Here is a 6,753-nt window from a genome sequence, read left to right on the forward strand (position 1 = left end):
CTTTCCCCTCTCACCTAAACCTATGCCCTCTAATTCTGGACTCCCCCACCCCAGGGAAAAGACTTTGTCTATTTATCCTATCCATGCCCCTCATGATTTTATAAATTTCTGTAAGGTCATCCCTCAGCCTCTAACACTCCAGGGAGAACAGCCCCAGCCTATTCAATCTCTCCCTATAGCTCAAATCCTCCAACCTTGTAAATCTTTTCTGAACCTTTCAAGTTTCACAACATCTTTCCGATAGGAAGGAGACGAGAACTGCATGCAATATTCCAACAGTGGCCTAACCAATGTCCTGTACAGCCGCAACATGACCTCCCAAATCCTGTACTCAGTACTCTAACCAATAAAGGAAAGCATACCAAATGCCTTCTTCACTATCCTACCTACCAGCGACTCCACTTTCAAGGAGCTATGAACCTGCACACCCAAGGTCTCTCTGTTCAACAACACTCCCTAGGACCTTATCATTAAGTGTATAAGTCCTGCAAAGATTTGCTTTCCCAAAATGCAACACCTCACATTTATCTAAATTAAACTCTATCTGGCACTCCTCAGCCTATTGGCCCATCTGATCACGATCCTATTGTAATCCGAGGAAACCTTTTTTGCTATCCACCATACCTCCAATTTTGGTATCATCTGTAAATTTCCTAACTATACCTCTTATGCTCACATCCAAATCATTTCTATAAATGATGAAAAGTAGAGGACCCAGCACCAAACCTTGTAGTACTCCACAGGCCTCCATTCTGAAGAACAACCCTCCATTTTCTACCTTTGAGCCAGTTCTGTATCCAAATGGCTAGTTCTCCCTGTATTCCATGAGATCTGACCTTACTAACCAATCTCCCATGGGAACCTTGTCAAATGCCTTATTGAATGTGATCCATATAGATCACATTTACCACTCTGCCCTCATCAATCCTCTTTGTTACTTCTTCAAAAACGTCAATCAAGTTTGCGAGATGTGATTTCCCACGCACAAAGCCATGTTGACTATCCCTAATCAGTCCTTGCCTTTCCAAATACGTGTACATCCTGTCCCTCAGGATTTCCTCCAACAACTTGCCCACCACTGATGTCAGGCTCACTGGTCTATAGTTCCCTGGGGGGTCCTTACCACCTTTCTTAAACAGTGGCATCATGTTAACCAACCTCCGGTCTTCCGGCACCTCAACTGTGACTGATGTAACTAAGACTATCAATTTTTTTTAAAAAATCAAGATTTAGAGAAATATTATTCAGCTAAGGATTGACCAGGAAGTAATAAGTCAATTAGATTTCATGATATCTGTGATCATACAAGGAGATGAAAGCTAGCAAGGGTTAATAAAATCAAAAACAGAAATTGCTGGAAAAGCTCAGCGGGTTTGGCAGCATCTGTGGAGAGAAATTATAGTTAATGTTTCAAGTCAGCATGGTGGCTCAGTGGTTAGCACTGCTGCCTCACAGCACCAGGGACCAAGGTTCGATTCTACCCTTGGGCAATTGTCTCTGTGGAGTTTGCACATTCTCCCCATGTCTGCGCAGGTTTCCTCCCACAATCTAAAGATATGCAGGTTGCTGAATTGGCCATGCTAAATTGTCCATAGTGTTCAGGGATGTGTAGGTTAGGTGCATTACTCCGGGGTAAATGTTGAGTAATAGGCTAGGGGAATGGGTTGGGGTGGGACATTCTTCAGAATATCGCTGTGGACTTGATGGCCAAAAGGGGCCTGTTTCCACACAGTAGGAATTCTACGATTCTATGAAGTCCAGTGACCCTTTCTCAGAACTGATGGTAGCTAGGAAAATGTTGGTTTATATGCAGAAGGTAGGGTGAGGGGTAAGAGTAATAACAGGTGGAAATTGAACGCAAAAGGTAAGAACAGTTAAACAGACAAAGGAGTGGATGACAATCTAGCTGGTAGGGTGAATAGCTATTAATGGCGGCTAATAATGGATTGTGTGTATTAGCAGACTGCATGATAACAAGTCCTGGCTTGTGGGGGTTGGGGTAAGGGCATGGGAGAGCTCAAGCCTTAAAGTCATTGAACTCAATATGGAGTCCAAAAGGCTACAGGATCCCCAAGCAGAAAATGGGGTGCTGAACCTGCCACTTCAACACACCATCCCGTTCCCTGGCCAAGCTGGAAGAACAGCACCTCATTTTCTGCAGCTTTCCAGACTCCATATCTCCATAGCTTAGGAGCTTGAGCTCACCCATATCCTTACTAACTTCCACACATCAAACCTTGCTTTAAATGCACAGTCTGCTATTACACACAAACCATTGCGAGCCATTAACAGTCCCAATTAATAATCATACACTCTCCAGATTATCAACTCTTGTCTGTCCAACAGTTCTTCTCTCTCTTTGGGCTTTATCCCTACCTATCATTTAGTCCTTACCCCTCCCCCCACCCTACCTTTTGCATATAAATTGACATTTTCCTAGCTACCATCAGTTCTGAGGTAGGGTCACTGAACCCAAAGTGTGAACTCTGATTTCTCTCCACAGATTCTGCCAGATCTCCTGAGCTTTTCCAACAATTTCTGTTTTTGTTTCCGATTTGCAGCATCCGCAACATGACCTCCCAACTCCTGTACTCAATACTCTGACCAATAAAGGAAAGCATACCAAACGCCTTCTTCGCTATTCTATCTACCTGCAACTCCACTTTCAAGGAGCTATGAACCTGCACTCCAAGGTCTCTTTGTTCAGCAACACTCCCAAGGACCTTACCATTAACTGTATAAGTCCTGCTAAGATTTGATTTCCCAAAAAGCAGCACCTCGCATTTATCGGAATTAAACTCCATCTGCCACTTCTTAGCCCATTGGCCCATCTGGTCCAGATCCTGTTGTAATCTGAGGTAACCCTCCTTGCTGTCCACTACACCTCCAATTTTGGTGTCATGACTGGTACAATTGCAACATTTAAGAGGCATTTGGATGGGTATATGAATAGGAAGGGTTTGGAGGAATATGGGCCAGGTGCTGGCAGGTGGGACTAGATTGGGTTGGGATATCTGGTCGGCATGGACAGGTTGGACCGAAGGGTCTGTTTCCATGCTGTACATCTCTATGACTATCTGCGATTCTTTTGTTTTTTATGATGGGTTAATAAAACTTGGTTTTCAGTGGTTCAATGCACAAGGAAGTATGAAGACAGAAGAACTTCAGTAAACAGAACAGGAGACCCATGGCCAGTCAAACCAGTGTCACAAACTGGTACACCATCTTGGATAGGCCGAAAGTCACTGCTTTTATTAAGTACATTTTTGTTCTTGTTGTGACAAATAATTCTGTAAAATACAAAAATAGTTGTTGCTGGACTGAGTCTTGTTACTAAACAGAAGTAATGAAATTTAGATAGGGCTTACACCTGAAACATCAATTCTCCTGCTCCTTGTACGCTGCTTGACCTGCTCTGCTTTTCCAGTGCCACACTTTTAGATTCTTTCAAAACTCAAAAAGTCTATAATTAACTTATGTTTTACAATTAACATTAAGGAGCACCCCAAAATCTCTCAGCACAGCTCCTTATTGTATCTCCCCCACAAACATTCTCATGTCATCCATCCAATCTAGCCCTTTTAAGACCTTGTGCTTCAATAAAATCACTTCTCATTCTAAAATCCAATGCATATGGGCCTAATCTGTTCAACCTTGCTTCACAAGGAGAGCCCTTCATCCCTGAGATAAGTGGAGTGAACTTTTAGAGCTAATTTTAAAGTAATTACAGCCTTCTTCTGAATAAGACAACAAAAATATATGCAGTACTGCAGATACATTCTCACCAAGAAAACATACAGTTGCAGTGAAACTTCTTCACTCTTATATTTCATCTCTTGCAATAAATGCCAACATTTCATCTGTCTTCCTAATCACTTGCTGTACCTACAAACTAACATTTTGTAATTCATGCACAAGGACTCCTAAATTGCCCTATACAATGAGTCCTGCAATCTCTCCCCATTTAACTGGTATATTTTTCTAATCTTTCAGTCAAAACAGACAAAAACACATTTACCAATTATTATTTATCAACTACTATTTGCTTACTGCGTCTATAATCCTTTGGATACTCTCTATCTCCTCCTGATAAATTATCATCCGATCTATCTTGATGTCTTCAGCAAATTTAGTTATGATACTTTTTGGCTCCCTCAGCCAAACATTGATATAAATTGTAAATAGTTGAGGACCCAATTCCTGCAGTGCTCTACTATTTACAGCTTATCATTCCAAAATGATCCATTTATTCCTAGATTCTGCTTACTGTTAGCTGTTTAATTCTATATTTGCGATAATGCACAACCTCTTACAATATTATATATATTCTTATTTTGTGGCAACTGCCACAATATATTGCCTTAAAAATGAATTCTAGAACCTCCCTTATGACAAGTGGTCGTCAAACTGGTTTACAGTTTCCCACCTTGTTTCCCTTACTTTCTTGAATAAAGGTGTAATGTATTTTCTGACCAGATCCTTCAAGAATTTAAGGAATTTTGGAAGACTAAAACTAATGTATCTATTACCTTTGGCAACATTTCTTTTATGACTCTAGTTTACAGACTAACTGGTCTTGGGGACTCTTCAGTCTTTAAAGTCCAATAGTTTCTGGAGTACCTTTACCGTAACAATGACTAATATTTAAATTAATCACTTTCCCACTACCTACTCATTTTCAATCATATTTGGGACTGTTAGTCGAATGTAGAATGTCATAGTCATACAGACGTACAGCACAGAAACAGGTCCAAATCATCCTTGCCGACCAGATATCCTGACCTAGTCTAGTCCTATTTGCCAGCACTTGGCCCATACCCCGCTAATCCTTTCCGATTCATATACCCATCCAGGTGCCTTTTACATCTTGTAATTGTACCAGCCTCCACCACTTCCTCTGGCAGCTCATTCCATACACAGATCACTCTCTGCATGAAAGAGTTGTCCGTTAGGTCCCTTTTAAATTTTTGCCCGCTCACCCTAAATCTATGCCCTGTACTTCCATCCCAGGGAAAAGACCTTGTCTATTTATCCTATCCATGCCCCTCATTATTTTTAAAACTCTATAAGGTCACCCCTCAGCTTCCGACACTCCAACGAGTGTTCATTAATTTGCTTAACATTCACCACAGTTAATTGGCTAACTGTCCATCAGGAACGACTTACATACCACCTATTCTCTGCGGTTTTGGACAGATATGGGTCAAACGCTAGCAAATAGGCCTAGTGCAGTTTAGGAAACCTGATTGGCATAGACGCTTTGGGCCGAAGGGCCTGTTTAGGCTGGGTGAGTCTACTAGCTCTCAGTTTCACAACCTTACAAATGAAAGCTAATTAACATACTAACATCTTAGACGACCTCTTGTAACTCCCACAATATTCTTGTGCAAATGAACACACTCCCCATTAACTGATTGTCATAAAATAAACAAACCTAATTCAATAATATCTTGGCAGTCTTGCCTGCTGCCATATCACATGGGCACAGGCAGGCTGCTTTGCTTCTCTGTGATCACTCTTAGGTGCAAACTGAGCAGAGATTACAAGGCAACAATCAAGTATAAAATAATTTGTCCTGATTTCGGATTGACGTACATCTTGCTTACTATTTTAGGATAGGGGTCTATTCTGGGTTTACAAACAGTTCTCAGACATTCCTTCACCTGTGTTACTCCCCTACGATTCCTGAGCACTGTATGAGTGACCAGCTCCTCTATGTTTTCTAGACTGTACTAGTCGTCAGATGGAGAGAGTACCACCCAAGCTTTGCTTTTTCTCATATATTTCAGCCCTTCCCAATACTGCCGACTCCCTGCAAATATTGACAAGATGCTTGCGCGCGCACCCTCTCCGCCTCCTCCGGCTGTACCTTGACCACAGACTCGGAAAGTAAAAGGATAGCAGCCGCCGGTCTAAGTTGAGCGCTGGCAGCTCACTGTGCCCAAACTGCCCACCTCCACATTCAGGAGACACGGTGCCGCTGCCTGTCAGTTACAACCAGTCTCGCTCCGCGGTTCGATCTTGGCTCGAAACTCTCATCACAAAGCTCGCGAGCAGGTGTGCAACGTCATAAGCTCTTCACTCCCGTGTACACTGCTCCGCCCAAGTCTCCGCGGCCGCGCGCACTCGGGGAGGTTTGCCCAACCCACCGCGGCCGCGCGCCCTCATAGCTCCACCCGACCCACCGCGACCGCGCGCCCTCATAGCTCCACCCGACCCACCGCGACCGCGCGCCCTCATTGCTCCACCCAACCCACCGCAGACGCGCGCACCATGACAGCGCTCGCGCTCGTCACGTTGGCTGTTGGAAGCGAGAAATTTGCACAAGCAAAGCGATGATTTTTTACGTTTGACAGTACAGTATTTTAGTTCACCATTCCTGCACTTCACCGGCTCATGTAGATCTTAAATTGTGAGGATCAGTTATTGACTAATTTTGTTTTATGGTTCGTATCGTACTTTTAGTCACAAATGTTGGATACAACGAACGTAATTCTCAGATTTTATTGAATGGAGGAGCAGATTAGATGGCCCGAATAGCCTACTTCTGCTCTTTTGGTCTCATCCTCTTGCTTGACGATATGTTGTTCAAAACAGACTGTTGATGAAGTACTGTAGTGACATAAAGGAGGCAGAAAGTAAGTGTATTGAAGAATGCCAGCTATGAAAACGGATAGTAAGAGTTTCTACAAGAGTTTCTGATTAGGGAAAGGAGTAAGTAAAGCTAGCATTGGGAATTGAGAAGGAGAGTAA

General features: G+C 42.9%; 1 protein-coding gene across 3 annotated transcripts in view; it reads right to left on the reverse strand.

Moving 5' to 3' along the window:
• Positions 1-6,092, reverse strand: part of LOC140480570 (tyrosine-protein phosphatase non-receptor type 3-like) — a 220,608-nt gene extending 214,516 nt beyond the window's left edge. For 2 of the 3 annotated variants that reach the window (XM_072575577.1, XM_072575574.1), the window contains exon 1: positions 5,955-6,092. The gene's annotated coding sequence lies outside the window, so the exon portion shown is untranslated. Of the gene's footprint in view, positions 1-5,869 lie in introns of all 3 variants that reach the window. The other variant, XM_072575576.1, reaches the window with a different exon arrangement.
• Positions 6,093-6,753: the final 661 nt, after the last annotated feature.

This window comes from Chiloscyllium punctatum, chromosome 8 (assembly GCF_047496795.1).
Source record: "Chiloscyllium punctatum isolate Juve2018m chromosome 8, sChiPun1.3, whole genome shotgun sequence".
Classification (NCBI taxonomy): Eukaryota; Metazoa; Chordata; class Chondrichthyes; order Orectolobiformes; family Hemiscylliidae; genus Chiloscyllium; species Chiloscyllium punctatum.